This window comes from Pinus tabuliformis, chromosome 9 (genome assembly GCF_031772625.1).
Source record: "Pinus tabuliformis cultivar Carrire ecotype Pingquan chromosome 9, CPIR1, whole genome shotgun sequence".
Classification (NCBI taxonomy): Eukaryota; Viridiplantae; Streptophyta; class Pinopsida; order Pinales; family Pinaceae; genus Pinus; species Pinus tabuliformis.
This window is the reverse complement of record NC_142307.1, coordinates 352,140,501-352,159,294: the sequence shown is the minus strand read 5'-3', so window position 1 is coordinate 352,159,294 and position 18,794 is coordinate 352,140,501. Positions and strand designations below refer to the sequence as shown.

At 37.2% G+C, this 18,794-nt stretch overlaps 1 pseudogene across 1 annotated transcript in view; it reads left to right on the top strand.

Annotated features, from left to right (window-relative positions):
* The window catches only part of LOC149148661 (putative inositol transporter 2), a 162,092-nt pseudogene that overhangs the window by 20,125 nt on the left and 123,173 nt on the right, over positions 1–18,794 (top strand). The window contains exons 4-5 of the transcript XR_016263200.1: positions 9,013–9,095; positions 9,139–9,211. The product of XR_016263200.1 is annotated as a putative inositol transporter 2 (transcript). The remainder of the gene's footprint in view (positions 1–9,012; positions 9,096–9,138; positions 9,212–18,794) is intronic.

Genomic DNA, 18,794 nt, shown 5'->3' with positions numbered 1-18,794 from the left:
TTACATCATCTCCCAGAAGTTCTCCACAGAAAACTGCTCAGAACTGGTCAAAACTAGACCACATAGGTTTCTCAGTGCTAAGGGTGCGATGCATCTCACCTGCTCAGTGCAAAAAGTGTGATGCATACTAGAAAGCCCTTCTGTAGGGTGCGATGAGCAAGAATGGACAAATAGCAAAGACAGTTTGCGAGGTGGATAATCATGGAATCTTCCAAAAACTTCTCCTGTGACACTTGCCTCTCTGAATTCGCCCAGGGATGAGTAAGAGATCATCAATCTCCAAGTGGAATCAAGAACTACCAAAGAGAAGACACTAATCAAAATCCTAGAAGCTGACTCACTCTCCTACAATCATCTATATAAGGATCGCTCATCCCAGAGATCCAGGAGGCTAGAATTTTGTATTTTGTAAGGAAGTGTTGTTGGTTTCCCTGTGGAACATCATAGTGTTGGGTGATCTAAGCTTTTCATGAGGTAAAGAAGGGCTTTCATGCTGGGAGGATGACGTTGGGTCAGATCAATGGGTTGTAATCCTCTCTTCTAATCTTCACATCAATAAATCTATTCAATTTTTCCTCCACATTCTTGTATGTCTGATTATATTTGCATTTGTGTGGTCAATATATATCTAGTCCTATATTGTTTATGATTATAGATCTCTGCACTTTGAAGGTATTATGGTGCTTTTACTTTACAGGTACTCTTTGAAGCAGAGTGGTCAAGGGAGGAGCGGCAAAGACCTGTCAGTGAGGAGAAGGAAGCAAGGAATTGAGCGAAAGATTGAGATTGGTATTCTTTGATCCTCTCCTATCTACTTCTCATAAAGGAAAACGAAAGTAACTTTAATATGTTTGTTTCTAAGATAGCTACCCGTCTTAGTGGGACTAGCAGCTCAGCATAGACACTAGATTTCCCAATAACAGTCGGTCTCTGGCTCAGAGTCGAAACATGCATCTGATTCTGAAACCTTTAGCTCTGCCACCAATGACTGCTTGGCCCAACACTCACTTGTGTTGTGAGTGGAGCTCTTATGGAACTCACACCACTTCGTCATGTCCTTTTTTGGCTTCCTGACGCTGTTCTTTGCTTGCAGCTTTGGCGGGTTGTCTTGGGCTGCCCCGCCTTGGCTTTGTCCTTTGTTCTGCAGTTTGGGGGCACCTTTCCCTTGCTTCAGATTTGCAGATCCAAAGTCTCGCTTCTTCTATTTAAACTTTTGCTCGACCTTGACGGCATATCGGTATGTTGTGCCGAGTGAGGGGATGTTCAAGAATTCTATTTCTTCCTGCATGTACTTGTGTAAGCAGCCGCAATATTTGAGTACCAAATGTTGCTCTGAATCCTTGATACCCAACTTTGTGCGAAGGGTATGGAAAATATTGGTAAACTTCGACACGTGTTGGTCCCTCCCCTGCCGCAGCATGGTCCACTTTATGTACTGATCCTCATAGCTTCCGACAGGGTAGTATTGCTCCTTGATGGCATCCTGGAATGAATCCCGGGTGGGTGCAACTGAAAATAGTGAGCTTGTACATTCATCCTTCTGCTCACAATAGGTTTCCCACCAGTCCTTGACGTGGGGGGCTGCTTTGAGAAGAGCGAAAATAATATTTTCTCGACTGGAAATATCATGAACATAAAAATAACCCTTTAGCATATTTAACCATTTATCAATGACATTTGCATCTATCTGACCCTCAAATATGGGGATTTCAAGATTAACTTGTACCTTAAATGGTGTGGTGTTTCCAAAGTAGCTACTGGAAGCTGATGCGTCGCCCCTGGGTAGTTGCTAAAGGATCTGGGCAAAGTTGTCCATCATCGCATTCCTTTGTCGCTTGAGGGCTTCTTCAAGCAAAATTTTGATAGGATCTCCTATCTCCTCATCTTTCTTTTCATCTACCATGGGAGGCTGTTGGGATTTGCGAGGCTGGTCTTGTAAGGGTTCGACCAGTTCAAGTCCTAACTCCTTATATCCCGACTTCATTGGGGACATGCAAAGAAAAACAGAGAAAAAGAAAACTGCTCTAATACCATTGATCTGGATTTAGTCAGGAACACAACAAATTACAGAGATAACCAGAAAAACAAAGATGTAGTGGAAATAATACTTCATTTCATTAATGTAAAATACTGAAATATGCTTACAAATAGTAATGGAAATAGACCAGTTAGGGTGATGGTAGCTTAACTCTGAGAAGAGATGTGGCAGCTACATGCCTCTGAACTGTGTTGTAATGAGGCTCAAAGGCCTATTTATTATTTAGAAACAATGGAAAACCCTTAACATCCAAAAACCTAACCCTAGAAGATGAAACGCCAAACTGTGGGCCCCGTTTGGGTAAATTGGTACATCAACTTCCCAGGATCGTAACTTTGGCATACAATATTTGTTTGACACGTACAATATCTTGTTAGAAAGATATATCCAAGAACTACAACTTTGGGAAGAGCAACATTGGTCCAAGAACCCATGTTGCTCCCAGTTTTCCCAAAAACCGTCGTTTAGGGCCTCAAAACGACTCTGGAAGTTCAGGACCCGAAAAACTGCTAAAAATAGTAAATAGTGCTACAATTAAAGAAACTAAAAAGATGAAAGAAAGAATGGTGGGGCCCCAGGTGGACTTGGCAGGTGGCCACCAATATCCACCTGGATCATTACGGCCATCGGGAAATCCAGGATTTCGACCCCTCGCACCATTTCCTCTATGCCTATAGCTGAACCCATGGAAGGTGTTGATCCTTCCCCCTATACGACCAACCGATAAACTGAGAAATCCTAGCAACATCCACCAGGGGTTTCTGAATTTGTATTTACCAGGGCTGCTGAGGCCGATAGTGGCCTGCCTCCCACCAAAGACCAGACTGTGAAAAAAATAGCAAATCATAATGAGATCAAGTCATTTAGAACTTGCCTCCTTGGCTCTGTTTCGAAACACCTCCCTATCTTCATCCGCCTGGTCATAACAAAGTGCCTTTAGTCTACTCTGAGGCAACTCTTGCCAACCCATCGAAACCCTACTTTCAGTACAACTCACTCCTTGATTGGTCAAAATATCCGCCAATTTATTGGCCTTTTTGCGCACATGATTGAAACTTACTGTGTGAAGGCCTTGGAGGTGACTATAAATTATTTGGAAAACCTGGATCAACCTCCAGTGTTTTGAGACTTTCTCCAGCACCGTTCCACAACTAATTCTCTTGACCGAGTTAATGATTAACTCAGAATCAACTTCTATAATCACATTTAGGCAGTTATCCTCCTTCAGAAAATTTAAACATTTCTCCATAACCATTAATTATGCCATGTTATTAGTGGCTCTTCCTAAATGGAAATGGAATATGAAGAGAATACTTCCTTCTTCATCCCTTAATGCCCCTCCAAAACCAGCAGTTCCTGGGTTGCCTTTTGAAGCCCTATCAATGTTGTATTTCAAAAAACCCTGAGGGGGAGGGTGCCAGAAATCCTTCTCAGTATCCATTTTCATTACTCTCCTATCCAGGCCTTGAGGAATAAGCCCTTGCATACCCAGCTGACTGAGAATTCTCATTTCAGTTTCTGAGGGTGGACTCTTAGAGGGATTACGCACTGTGGTGCCAACCATCTCCTTCGGCTATTTTAAGATCAACTCAAACAGGTGATGGGAGGGACTCTTTTCATTTTTGAAGATTCTCTTATTCCTTTCTTTCCAAACATTCCATATAATGAAGCTTGGCGTTAGAGCCCAAGAAGAGCCAAGAAATTCATAATCAGAAAAGTTTCGTCTCCAATTGTTTAGGGTATTAATGATACTCCCTTTGTCCCTATCAATCTGTTGGAAAATATTGGCAAATGTATCCCACAACCTGGAGGTGAAAATGCAAATATTTAGAAGATTTTCCATTGTCTCCTCTTAGGCTTCACAGAGCTGGCATCTGGAAGGCCCCAAAACACCCCTCTTCCTAATATTATCCCAAGTCAAAATTTTCTTATGATGAACCAGCCACATGAAGAGTTTAATCTTCATCCACCCTTGATGCCTCCATAGGTTCTGCCAGATCCTATCCGGAACATGGGAATCCAGCTCAAGGAGAATGCCTTTTGCTTCCTTAAGATTAAAGGTGCCCTCATTATTGTTGCCCCATCTAAGTTGGTCCTGCCCCCCTGTCACTAAAATCTTCCTTTGTTCCAACCTTTTCATAAGTGCCTCTGCTTTTGTTTTCAAGGGGCTATCATCCCTGCAATCTATGTTTCTCCAAGTTCTCCACTTTCCTGCACTGTTAGTATGATCCCAAAAATCTTTTACCTTAGATAATCCTTGGGTGTCTGTCTCTTTCTTGAGGTCCCCCAAGTCCTCTTTTAATAGTATTGGTTCTTGTTGCCATTTATCCTCCCAGAATAATGCTAAATCTCCCTCTCTTATTTCCCAGAAGTTGCTTTTTTTGTACTAAGCCCCTATTCTCCCAGGCCTTATTCCAAATGTGTGAGCCCTTTATATTTCCAGTCATCCATAAGTGATCGTTATTCTGCCAAGTGCTAGCATATTTTTCTTTCCAAATAATAGCCCACTGAGCCTTTGGGTTTTTTACCCAGTGCCACCATAATTTTGCCCCTAAAACCTTACTTAGAATCTCAGGATCATCTAATCCAAGACCCCCATGGTTTTTAGGTTTACAGATTTTTTCCTAGGCTACCAAGGCCCATTTATTTCTCTCCTCCCCCTTGCCCCAAAGAAAGTCTCTTTGTATGGTTTTGAATTGTTGCAAGACTCCTTTTGGTGTTGAGAGAGCTAATAGCATGAAGACTGGGATTGATTGAAGGACAACCTTTGTAAGCACCAACCTACCAGCGAAGTTTAAAGATCTAATAGTCCATTTCCTGATTTTATCTTGCAACTTATTAATCATCGACTCCCAGATGATCTTATGTAAAGGTTTAGCAGTTAGAGGAACTCCCAAATATTTTGATGGGAGGATTTCCCTTTGAAAGCCCATAATTCTAGAGATATTCTTTTGAATAGCAATATTAGTATTAAAGAAAAAATATTAGATTTGGAGAGATTAACCTCCATACCTAAAGTCATGGCAAATTCACTCAGGATTTGCTTATACGCAAGAGCTTCTTTGATCGTGGGGATTCCCTGTAGCATGGTACCATCAACAAATTGTTGATGAGTTAAAGCCTGTCCATTATCTAAAAGTTGGAGACCTTTGATCTTACCAACTTCTTTTGCATGCTTGATAGATCAACCCAGTCCTTCCATCATGAGGATGAAGAGAAAGGGAGAGAGTGGGTCTCCCTACCTGAGGCCTCTTGAAGGAATAAAAGTCTCCAAGGGAGAACCATTAACCAAAATTGAAAAACTGGAAGAAGTAATGAGGGCCATGACCCATCTAACCCAGTTGTGATCAAACCCAAAAGCAATAAGAACTTTCCTGATATAGGTCCAATTCAGCTTATCATAAGCTTTGGCTATGTCCAATTGCATGATCATTCCAACCTTCCTATTATTTTTCAGAGAGTGCACCACCTCATGTGTTTGAATGAGATTATTGAGAATTTGTCTACCTTCCACATATCTAGATTGTTCCAAAGAAACTAGGGTAGGAAGAAGAGGTTTGGTTCTATTTGCCACAACCTCGGATATTATCTTGTAAACCACATTGCACAAAGTTATGGGTCTAAACCTGTTAGGAGTTTGAGCCAAGTTCTGTTTAGGAATCAGGAAGATAAAGGAGGTATTGAGCACCTTCAAAATAGTTCTATTCATCCTGGAATCTTCTATTACATTCAGAATATCCTGTTTGACTATATTCCAGCAAGCTTTAAAGAAATCTACATTTAAACCATCCGGCCCTGGTGCCTTACCATTCTAAATTTCTTTGAGGACCTCACTAACCTCATCTTCAATCACTAGCCTATTAAGGTTGAAATTGTCCTCTCTAGACACCAGCCTAGGTATATGTCTTGTTAATTCTCTGATGGATTGTTCTCTATCTGAACAGGTTTCCTTTGCTATACCTCGAAAGTGCTGAACTAGCACAACTTCTATTTCTTCATGAGAATTGAGAAGATTACCTCCCTCATCCTTGATCGAAGAAATCCTGTTATGAGCTCTATTCGCCATAGTGGATCTATGGAAAAATCTAGTGTTACGCTCTCCTTCTTTTAGCCATTGAACTCTAGATTTTTGTCTCCAAAATATTTCCTCTTGTTTACATAAATTCTCCCAATCTTGATGATATTTGGTAACTTGATCACTTTTGACTTTATCAAAGCCATCCGTGATAAGGGCTTGGTTGAGTTCTTGCATTTTACCTTCAACAGATTTTTTTCTTCAAAAATAATGCCATATTCATTCTTGTTCCAATCTTTGAGCCCGAACTTGATGTGTTCTAGTCTTTTATTAAGAAGGAACATTCTTGTGCCCTGAATATTCAAATCTTCTAATCACTAGTTGGCAATGTTGCTAAAGAAATCTGGGTGGGAGAGCTAGATATTCTCAAATCTAAAAGGTCTATTCCTGGGGGTACCAATGCCCTAAACCTCCAGTTGAACCAGCCAATGATCTGAGCCTCCAAAGGGGAGAACTCTTACTATCATTTCCTTGTCAATGAGCATAAGGTCCTCTGAGATTATGAATCTATCTAATTTTGAGGCCACCTGAGACTCTCCTCCTCTTTTATTGTTCCAAGTAAAGAGACCATTACTTGTTACAATGTCCACTAGCTTCATATTATCTATAAAAGTTTGAAATGCCAAAGAGTCTTTGCTTAGAATTCTGGTTCCCCATTTTTTCTCCGAAAGTGATTTGATCATGTTGAAATCACTCCCGAAGATCCATGGTATTCATGCATATCTATCTCTGAGATCCTCCAGAGAATCTAGAAACCTGAGTTTATCATCCATTCTTTGGGGGCCATACACATTCGTGACTAGGCAGGTTTCCTTATCTCCCATAGGCTGAATGACCACTGATAAATAATTCCTAGATGCTTCAACATCTATTATGCCAATTTGTTGGGGGTTCCAAAGAGTGAGTATGCCTCTTGTTGTATTCTCTGCTTTGACTTCCAGAAACTCAAATCGATTGAGCCATTTTCTATGAATTTATTTTATTTTTTGAATGGAACATTTAGTTTCCTAGATGAAGATCACATCCGGAGCTCCTTGTTTCATTCTATTACTAAGTAATCTTTGTTTTCTTTTACAGCCTAGACCCTTGATATTCCAAGAAATGAACTTCATTATTAAATACTTTTAAAAGAGTAGCTGGTTAGGTCTTTCATCTTACCTGAATCTATCATTAGCTTTCCACATTCCATCAATAGATCGTTCTGCTTTTTCCTGCCTCTTTTCTTTCCTGGGTTTTTGGGTGCTAATCCTGGTGTGGTTTTCATAGTTTTCACACCTTCACTGCCCTGCCTTTCATTGTTTCTTTGCTTCTCCAACCCTTTGGTTTGATTTTTCCATATAAAAAGTTGTTGGACTCTATTGAACTCTTCTGGAGGTAACGAGTCTACCCCCTCCCTGGTTCGTTGTTTCAAGAATCCTTCCAGGTCTAGGTTCTCTTTATCAAGAATCTTCCGTAATTCGTGGTCCTCCATTTCCATCTCACTTTGGGTCATTTCTTGGTCCATCTCTAGTTCTATATCACTCATCATAGTTTCTTTCTATTTATTAATATCTTGTGTTTGTACACCGTCTTCTTCTTTCTCCTCCTCCATTGGACATCCTCTCTTTCCCTGATCTGCTTTTGTTATCACTTCTTCTTCTTCTAGTACTTGGAACCTGTTCTAATTGGCCTGTTGCCCTTCTGTTTGATGTAGCTTTGGCCCCCTTTTGCCTCCTTTTCCTTTATGTACCACTTTGTGAAAGATTTCAGTATCTTTCATTGTGTTAGCTTTACTCTTGTTCTCTATTTTACTGAGAGGGCAGCTTCTGAATAGGTGCCCATGCTCATGGCATTTGCAACATCTGAATGGAATATGTTCATAATCTACTGTTTGCACCCATTCTTCTTCAAACACTTCCAAGATTACCTCATCTAGTAGAGCTTTAGAGAGATCCATCTCCACACATATTCTTGCAAATGAAGTATATTTTCCCCTTCTAGTGGCCTCAGAAGCTTTGACAAAATGCCCTAACTTGTTTCCTATGGCAGATAAGGATTCTGTTTGCCAGTAATCAAGAGGTAGAGAGTAGAGTCTTGCCCAAACCGGGACTGAGGTAAAAGTCTCCCGTTCTGGGACAAAATTCATAATCCCTAGTCGCATATAGAGGCTTGTTGCTGCATAAAAGTAGGACCCTCCTTCAAACACTCTATCCTTATCTTCAATATTTTCAAAGACCACAGTGAAGAATCCTTTTGACCCAAGATGTAGGTCTATGCTTCCTTTTGGTTTCCAGTGGTATTTAATCCACATTTGTAAAGCTTTTTCAATGAGCCATAAACCCATGAGTTTACAAATGATTGCATATGTCTGCATGTGATCCCTGTGCGCCTGTAGAGCGAGATCATTTAAAACTACTCTGGGTGTGATTGCAGTTTTGGGTTTACATGGTCCCTTTTGTGCTTTGTCTTTTGTTCCCTATTCTTTGTCTTCTTCCCCATTTTCTTTAGTGCTATTATTCTCCCTTGATTTAGCACCATTTTACTCCTCTTCACTGTTCCTTTTCCTTCCTTCTGAAGGATCTCTATCATTTTCTATTGGTTTTTTACCCCTCTTGGCCACAGCCTCCTTGTAAGAGGGAGTGGAACTCCCTTCTTTGCGTCCTTCCATGGAGAACAACCTCTGCAAAAGCCTGTAACCCTAGCTATTCCCCGGCCGAAAAAAATATATATATAAATATTTACTTTATGCTCACTCGATCCACATAATTTTACTATAAAATAATATAGCTTATCGGATTTCAAAATATTCTTAAAATTTAAAATCACAATAAAATAAATTCGCAATAAATTATAATCCAAATAAATTCACTACAAAATTATATCTGACTTGACAGATTTCCATCTCATATATACATTGCAGGAACGAGAAGAGGAAGCCCTGAAGGTTCTAGACAAGATCTATCCGGATGATCAGGAGGCCGCAGCTGAAGCTCTTGCACTTAGGCAATCGTAGGCAATCGGTTTAAGATGAGAAGGCACAACATAGAAAATTTCGATATGGCGATATCTGGGAGAAAAAAGAAATTCGGCTTGCACTTATTACTGGTGTTGGGCTTCAGGTAGATTTTTTAACCTCAATCCGCAGTTAAAAATCTAGATTCCCTTACGAAAGTGATATTGGGTCAGATTAGACAATCGAATGGGATACGGATTTAGGATTTGCTTAAAACATAAATTTTGGAAGATTACTGTTTTTGAAAAAATCTTCCCATATTGTGACATGGATTTTTTTAGTATCATATCTTTTTAAATTAGTTAATTGTTTAATTTTAGTTTAATTGGTTAATTTGATTATTTTAGTTTTATTTGTTTTGGATAATGGGTGGGAGGTTACTCACAACGTTCGAAACCTCCATTTTTACAGGTGAAACGATTTGTTTAATTTTATGAAATTACATATTTAATTATATTATAAAATTAAATTAAATGATTTTTTTTTGGGGTAAATTAGGTATCAGCTTGTATTATTTTAAGGAAAATATATATATATATTTGTAATTATTGGTTTTTTATTTTGGAATCATATTAACAATATAGATATAGAATGTTTTTGTCAAAATCAATATAATGAAAGAGTTATATAAAGCAAATAATAAGAAATCTACTTAATAGCTTAGTAGTGGAGCTAATAAAAATAGTGAATGACTTCTTTTGATATAAAGGAAAAAAAAAAGGTTTTTTTTTACTTAATATGCTTTTTGGGATGATCAACATCTTCTTCATCATTGTTAGGAAAGTCCAAACCTATAATTTTTTTAGCTGGGTCGATCACTTTGTTGCTTTTGGGGAGTCCACTTGAATAGCTATATGATCAACATCCTCTTCATCAATGATAGGAAAGTCCAAGCTTGTAACATTTTTAGCTAGGATGTTCATTCTGTTGTCCAATATTATTAATTGTAGCAACAAAAGAGCAATACTAAGGAGGATTTCTTGTTTTTCCTGATTTCTTTCGACCATGATTGTCCATGATAGTGACCAATGGTTTTCATATATTGGGTTTGCTTTGAGCTAGTGTTTTTTGGTTTGATATCTAGTGAATAATATTTTCCTCCACTTTTGCATCTCATATGAAATTCCTTTGCATCCTAGCATCATTTCCTTCCACTATTATTTCCTCCCTTGCTGCAAAGAATTTGTGCTCCCAATAACATGTACCAAAGGCTTCAACATTGACTTGAGCCTTTGAAAAATGGGGCTCCCTTCCTCCACATCATCCATAATGTCTGTGAGAGGAGATAGGATGTAGTGGGACGAGGACTGGAATGGAGAAAAAAGGGAGGAAGATCGAATTATAGAGAAATGAAGACACAAAGAAACAAGGCTCACCATCCAATTGGATACAAAGATATGGATTGGGAAAGCCATACAAGACAACACTCAAGGAGATAAGGAAACATAAAATGAGAAAACAAGATGAGAGGGGTAGATTAGGGATGATGGAGAAATCCTCCCAACAACCTTAGTTGGAGAGGATCCCAAGTAGGGATAAAAAGTTATATTGAGGAAGTAAGGCTAAAAAAAACCTACCTAAATAACAATGAGAACTAGATGCCTTGTATAAAACATATAGATTTTAGCATCAACCAACTATAAAGCTGAAATCACTGCTATAATGGTTAAGGTACTAGATCTAAACTGCAATAAATCATTCACATTAGTAACACTAAGACAAGACAAAGTGGCATAAAAAGCTTAATGTCATTCTATTGCATTGTATTAATTGCAATATATGAATTTATAATACATCAATTTGACCTCAAAGATCTCCTAGAGCTAGATCTAGACCTTACTCACAAATCATAAGTTGATCTTAACAACACCTCATCAAGATAAAGATTACAATTAATGGAAACATGGCCTTGTACTTTGTGATTGTCTAGTGACTCACATTTTAACATTCCCCCTTTCAATCACAAGTATGAATAATTGTACAACACATCTATCAATAACTTTTGTCATCTTCAATATGAAACTACTAAACTAAGCTTTGTTGAAGATTTTCTTGAAAAATTGCCAATATTTAAATATTTGAAACTAAACAACTACTATGTCTAAACAATTCCATTGAATGATTGAAATAATTGTACATTTTATGTTCAGGAAGCTTGTTTCTATGTTGTAATTCCCAATTGCTAACTAAATGTTGATTGAAAATTGGCTAATAAAACTTTGAAACTTGAGGCTTGATATACAATATTCCCCCTTATCAAGATCAGGGTGAATTTTTTTTCAATAGTTCATTCTTGAAAGGATCTAAGCTAGGGCTTTGGACTCTTTAGGTGGTGGTTTTTCCAATTTATCATTTACCATCTTCCATAGAAACTAGTGGTTTATGGTTTACCACTAACTAGTTTATTTTGAATGGTGCGATGGTTTTTGGATGACGACTAACCAATTTACCTTGAAGAATATGGTGGTTTTTATTCATTAATTTACTTCCCCCACCCACCCTTAAAGGTGTAGGAGAGTTTCTTTTATCATTGTGCCCCCCCTCCCCCCATTTAGGTGTGAAAAGTACCATCTTTATCTCTCTTTTTTTGTTCTTGTTTCTTTACTTGTGTTTTGACCAGATTCCAAGAATGATATAGTTACTTCACTTCTTGATTCCATCTCCAAGAAAATTTCCATCCATAATCAAGTGTCTTCTTAGCCTACTTCTACTTTCAACATTTTCCTAAGAAGCAGCTTGTCTTCCCACAATGAAGGCAAGTATGGAGATCAAAACAATGACTCTTCATGTGAGCATATCGTCGACAATGTTGGAACTTGTTATTAATACTCTTAACTTTTTAAAGAAATATTGCACTCAAAAATTGAATTGGTTTGAAGTAATCTAGAATATGAAAATTGTCTTCTTTGGTGTATCCCAATCCATGTCGCTCTTTTTGTTAAATGATATTTGTCCCAATGTTTGAAAATATATCTTTGAAATCTCTTGATGTTGTTATTACATTTTCAAAGTTATTGTTATCATCATTTTGTCCTTTAAACTCATATGTAATCACTATTTATTTCATAGATTAACTAGAAGATTTCATATCCATTAGGTCTTGTGTATCACAAGATGCCTTGATCATCTATATTATGTCTTAGTGTCATAAATTACATCAAATTTTATCACTACTTTATCTCCATCACACGCTACATCAAAATTTTAGATAATTTTCCCAATATCACATGTTGCATCAATTTTCTCTAGTAGCTCCATTCTATCACAATTTTCATCACTTGTTGCATGAGTTCATCTATATCACAAACTGCATTTATTATTTGGATGAGATCTTCCATGTCACAAATTGGATCAATCTTTGTTATATTCTTTGCATCAAGCATATCATCAAGTTGATCTTTCTTTTTCCTCAATTTTATTGAAAGTGCAACAATCAATTGATCCTTCATATCTAGACCACATTGAAGATTATTCATTGACTATAATGTATCATCCATTTAATAAATTATTATCTATTTTTTGTGTAAGTTTTTCTCAAGTAATTTAATTCGATCTTGCATTTCGTTATTATACTCGTGTAAATCCTCTATTTCTTGATTGCATTTTGTAAATCCTTTCTTCATCTACTAACTTTTTCATACACTCGCTTGTACTCAGTTGCTTGATTACCTCTTTCATCTCATTCTTTTCGATTTTTATATTTATTTTTCACGCTTACCTACATAATTGTCACTCTTGTTTGATTTTATTTCACCTTAGGGTGTTGGGTAATTTTGATCATGCCCCCTAAACTGTGATTACAATGAATTTCCTTTTGAAGACATTGATTGATTGACTTTAGCTCCAAGGATAGGCACAAGATAAAGTGTCACACATGAAAAATACTACATAATTTCACACAATAAAAACTATCCTTAGACCCCCTTATTCCATTCTATGGTGGTCTAGGATGTGTAAGCAAACTAAAAATACGATTTTATTATGATGTTGTTTAACGAAAATGTTATACGATAAATTTCTACACAGATATTCTTAAAATTTTCATATTCCAAGATTTTATTTAACTTTCAAACCTTTAAATTTCTCTAACACCTTCAATAAATTTAAAAATCCATCACCTCCTGTGGTACCTTCGACTTACTTTAACAAAACTTTTGAGACTAACTTTCATCCAAATTTATTTACAAAATAATATGTCTCTTCATCCTCACTTTTTGATTTGATAAAAAGATAACAACATTCTCTCTCCTTTTCTTTTCTTTTTCTTTTGTTTTTTTCCCTTTTAATCCTTCAAAATTCCTAAAATTATAAACCATCATTTTGACAAAAAATAAAAGAATACCTTCATTTGTAAAAGGATTATTTTGTGGGTGTTTATTTCCAGCTAGCACAAATGCAAGAACACTAATCTCATGTTAATAATGTTGATTTTTCTATCTCAAATATGGTCACCACAATCAAATTGATGGGTTTCTCTTTTTTGCATGGGTGACTAGCTTCTCCCAACAATGCCTCCCTATGTTATGAAGAAGAATGCAATGAAAGTTGTACCACTTTCTCAATAGTTGTAGCTCCACTAAATATATCCTAATTCCATAATACACATTGTAACCTAAGGTCAAATTCAGAATTTAATTCTCAAATGAAGAGTGCTAGATGTTCCACGTCTAAAATAATGACATCAAGGCCTAATCTAGATGAAATATTCTAGTCAAATCATGAAAGAAATAGTGATTGCAGATGATTTAAAGGATAGAACCATGATACCAATAGATGTGAAGATGTTAAAGAACAACATCAAGAGCTTTCTAGGATGGTTATCAAACCTTGGGAACAAATATCATAGAACAAAATAAGACATGGATTGGGGTACACTTGTTAGGTCCCTATAATATTGGTTTAGCCCCCATATTGTTATTGTTGTGCCCTTAGATTATTATTTTTATGTAGGCCCTAATTATATTTTGACCCTTTAGACTTTTATATATGTCAAGGAAGTTTTTCCATTTGAATCATCAAAGTTATTTTCATTCATTTCATGTAGAGGGAGGTTTCCCCCTCGAAGTGGCTTATTATCTAGTCATTGATATATTTTTTCTCATGTTTCTATGTTATTTTGATCTAGATACATAACATTTCGTATACGAGCTCTTGATCTTAGGGTTTTTCTACTTCAAACATGTCATCGAGGCATTTTTTCTACAAGTTTTGTTTGGTGTATCCCAATCCATGTTGATTTTGGTTGAATGATATTTTTCCAAATGGTTGAAAACTATCTTGGTGATCAGGGGCTCAGTATTTAGCTCAAAAATAAAAGCTCTCAGAATGGCTCAAAACCTAAACAACCATGTCCGTCTCGAAAAAACAATCCTAGCGGAACTCGTTTCGTCGAAAACCGAGTTCGTATGAGAAGGTTATTGTGTTCTAATCTTGCTAAATAGGCGAAATTTGCAAGAAAAACTGCCCAGTCACTGCACAGTGAGCAGTCCATACTACTACCATGGTGAGTGATTAGGCATGGTCAACGGTGGTCAACAAAAAATCATAGGACGACAAGTGGCATTGTTTGATTATGTTGTACAAGTGCTGTGATGGCGCATTCTTATTGGTTTATGTATGGACCAATGGAAGAATGTCACGTGGAAAGCCTGGAGGCCACCACATGGCATTTCCCAAAGGCCTTTACAGTTGACACAATGGAGAAAAATATTATGGTGGAGGTCGAGATCAAACCCATGACCTCTGGCTTACCATCCACATACCTTAACAGTCTCCGCTACCACCGTGGTTCTTACCATATATAATCTCCCCATATATTTAAAGTCAAGCAGTGTGGTGTTGGCAGTTAGCGTAGCGGTCAGTTACTAACACCACTTTGTGATGGTTTGTTGTTTTTGCATGTGAACGCAACGTTTCAAACCCTTGCAGTTTATCCGACAACTATCCAAACCAACTCTGCAACGGTTTAAAATATGACATGTGAACGTGATCACCACAACATCAAACGGTCAGCACTCCGATGGCTCTTACTCCAAATAGCGGTTAAAGTTTGCGCTAATCTGGGTTTAAAAATTAATTAAGCATAGTTTAACAACCAGTTAACTTCGAGTTTAATATGGCAGAGGATTTGGCAGTGCCCCCAAATTTGGGCCTCCCTCCAGATTTAGCGGGGCTAACTGGAGATATTCCAGAGTTAGAGGAGAAATTGTAGGAAAAGACTATCTGAGTCATAGAGAAGAAATTTTCGACCAAATTGAGCTTAGGAAGAGGTGTTTTTGGCTAATTTGGAAATTTTGAACACATTGGTGTAGGTATCAGGAGCCATAGAGATTTGTAAAACACCATTTTTTCCACATTGAGATAATATAGAGGCCCAAACCATTTATGTTGGACCAAGGAGATGTAGTCGAGGAGGGGTGAACTCCTTCATCAAAACATTGTGTTAAATTGTCTCTTTGATGGTTTGTTGTAATTTGAATGTATGTCATTCAGTATTTGTGTTTGAAGCTATTTTTCTCATGAATTTCATTTTAAACATAAGTAAATTTACTTGTCTACATGCACAAACAACTAAGGAAACCCTAGTATAAGAAGTAGTAAGCAAGCATATGTTTATAAATCTATAATTTTTATTAACACAACAAAACTAATCATACAAAAACAGATCAATTTGGTATTAGAGCAAAGGTTGAATTTCTTGATTGCTTGAGTTTATGAAATTAGCATTTTAATTGTTTCAAAATTGTGATGCTTACAAGGTTAAAGTTACAAAAAGGAGAGGGGAAGCTATTGGTTGCAACTCCTAAGGTAATGCTCAGAAGAAGGAGAGCCACAAGGCAACAATATCCACTACCCAAAGTTCCAATTCTAGCTGCACTTGAAACTCCTCAAGTTTTTACTTCAACTAAGATTGAAGAGGTACAAGCAGTACCAATTTCTGAGCCTGAATCCACGGCCATTATGTTTGGAGAAAGAGAGCTTGAATGTCCTTCTTCAAAAGAGGAAGAATCAAGAAATATTTCTTCACTTTAACTAAGATGGTTAAAGTCCTCTATGAAGAGAGGAATAGTAGAATGGTTGGAGAGAGTTCTAAGCCTCCACATGGAGAAGGAGCTCATAGGATAAAAATTATGAGAAGAAGGATTTCTAATGGAATGGTCGAAATCCACCTCCATCTCCACCACCCTCATCATATTCATCATCTCACACAGCATCATCTTCCACTACCACCACTGAAACTACCCATACTCATTCAAAAACCCCAAAAGGAAAGACTTCATTACTTAAATTGGACATAAAATTCGAACTTCCCATGTACAATGGAGAGGTGAATGTAGAAAAGTTGGAAAATTGGATTCGACAGTTGGAGGTATACTGCACAATTCACAACCTTTAAGAAGACAACATAAAAATCTAGTTGGCTTCACTGAGGCTAGAAGGAGTTGCACTAGTTTTGTGGGAAGCAAAGACTCAAGAGGAAATGAGAATCCATTGTAAAATATCCATTACTTGGGTTGAATTTGTTTCTGCCATTAAAAGATAGTTTTATCCTTTAACCTATATGCAAATAGCCATTATGAGTTAGCAGAATTTTAGGTATCTTAAAGGCCAAACAGTCCAAGATTATACATAGGAGTTTAGGAAAAGGGCTTTGTTATTAGGAGTGAATTTGGATTCCCCAGATACATTTTTGAAATATATTGGGGGTTTACATTCCTATTTGAAACATACCATCCTTATGTTCAATCCAAACAACTTAAATGAGGTATGTGTGCAAGCCACACACCTTTAATCTAGATGAAAGAACATTCAAGAAGAGGGTAGTAAGAGGAATCTATTAAAGGGAAAGGAGAAAGAGAAGGGTGAAAATGGAAGGGAAAGGAGAAAGAGAAGGGTGAAGAAATAAGGGGAGAAAATCACATGCAAACACTATTCCAAAGAGGGGCATGATGAATCCCACTGCTAGAAATTGATCCCAAATTAAGGCCTAAGAAACAAAACAATAAGGGAAAATAAAAGATGACCGTTACCACACAACATGACCTTGGTTTAGATTCTAGTGATGAGACCAAGATTTTAGTCATGGTTACAAAATGAAAAGAAATTGTTGCAAGCACTAGTTCATCACATAGTCGAAACAACACTCCAAATGAAGAGTCAAGAATAGAGTTGTTTCATGTAAGAGTGATTTAAAATCATACAAATATTGATGTATTATTTGATAGTGGATCACAATCAAAATTGATTTCAGAAGACTTGGTTAAAAAACTAAACCTTGAAACTATACCTCAATATAAGCCATATCCATTGGGTTGGATAGTTAACAATGCAAACTTACAAGTTACAAGGAAGTTTTTATTCAAGTTCGCCATTATTGAAAATTTCATTGATGAAGTTGAGTTAGATGTAGTTCCACTTGACATATCAGCAATCATTTTGGTTAGTCCTTATTTGTATGATAAAAAAGCAGTATTTTATCACCATGAAAACAAATACATATTGCTCAGTAATGGGGCAAAGTACATTGTGAGATCCCATCACAAAAAGCTAAACATTTCTTTGGTTAATGCAGGGCAGATTAAGAGACTAGTAAATGCAAGTAAAAATTTTGTGCTTCTCATGATCAGGAAAAATAATTATATTGATTATGAATCTTTTGAAGGCTTTGATGATAAATTTAAGTCTAATTTGTTTGATGTGGTAAGAAAGCATGGCAAGATGTTTCAGGAACCAAAAGGGTTACCTCCCAAGATGGGAATTCAACATGAGATTCAGTTGCATCAGGATGTTCCACTTCCAAACATTGGCATGTATCGCATGTCTATTATGGAGAGATTGGAAATAAAATAACAAATTCAATAATTATTGAACAAAGGTATCATACGCCCATCTACTTCGCCATGTGGTTCGCCCATTGTCTTGGTGCTGAAGAAGGATGGAACTTGGTGCATGTGTGTGGATTTTCGTGTTCTGAACAAAATCATGGTAAGGAGTCGTTATCCACTCCCAAGAATTGATGATTTGCTTGATCAATTGAGGTATGAAAACTATTTCACTAAGTTAGACTTATAAAGTGGTTATCATCAAGTTAGGATAGCTAAAGAAGACATTTGGAAAACTGCATTTAAAACTAAACAGAGATTGTTTGAGTGGCTTGTTGTGCCTGTTAGAGTCGGTCTGGTCAGCCCTCCGTCAGAGATCAAAGCTCTTTGTGCATTTCAATTTTAGGTGTCCCGCTTCATCCACTCAGCTGCATTTCGCTAGGGACATGTCATGATCTAACGGAAAAAAGTAATGCTACTCATTTCCCCTCATGTTGGGCCTCTGCTGGTTCAGGTCTTGGTCCAAAATCAATCAAATTTATGATAGTCAAGGTCTGGTCCTGTTACAGGACAGAGTCATTTTTTATGGTTTGGATCTAGAAATTCATCAGTTTGGTCTCTGAAAACACGCCCAGAACAAATTCATGCAGGCCAGAGGGAGATCTTATACACCTACAGTGCAAAAAGCTTCATCATCACCGCAAGAGACATCGACTCTTCTTCAAAACTTTGTTTTGAAGAAAAGTCAAACAGTGCCATTTATAGCAAAATTTTCCAAAAAAAAATCGACAGTTGACATTTTCAGATGCAGTCATGGATTTCAAAGCCAGAGGCCCAGTCACATAGTCCCCGCAAAGAAATGCCAAA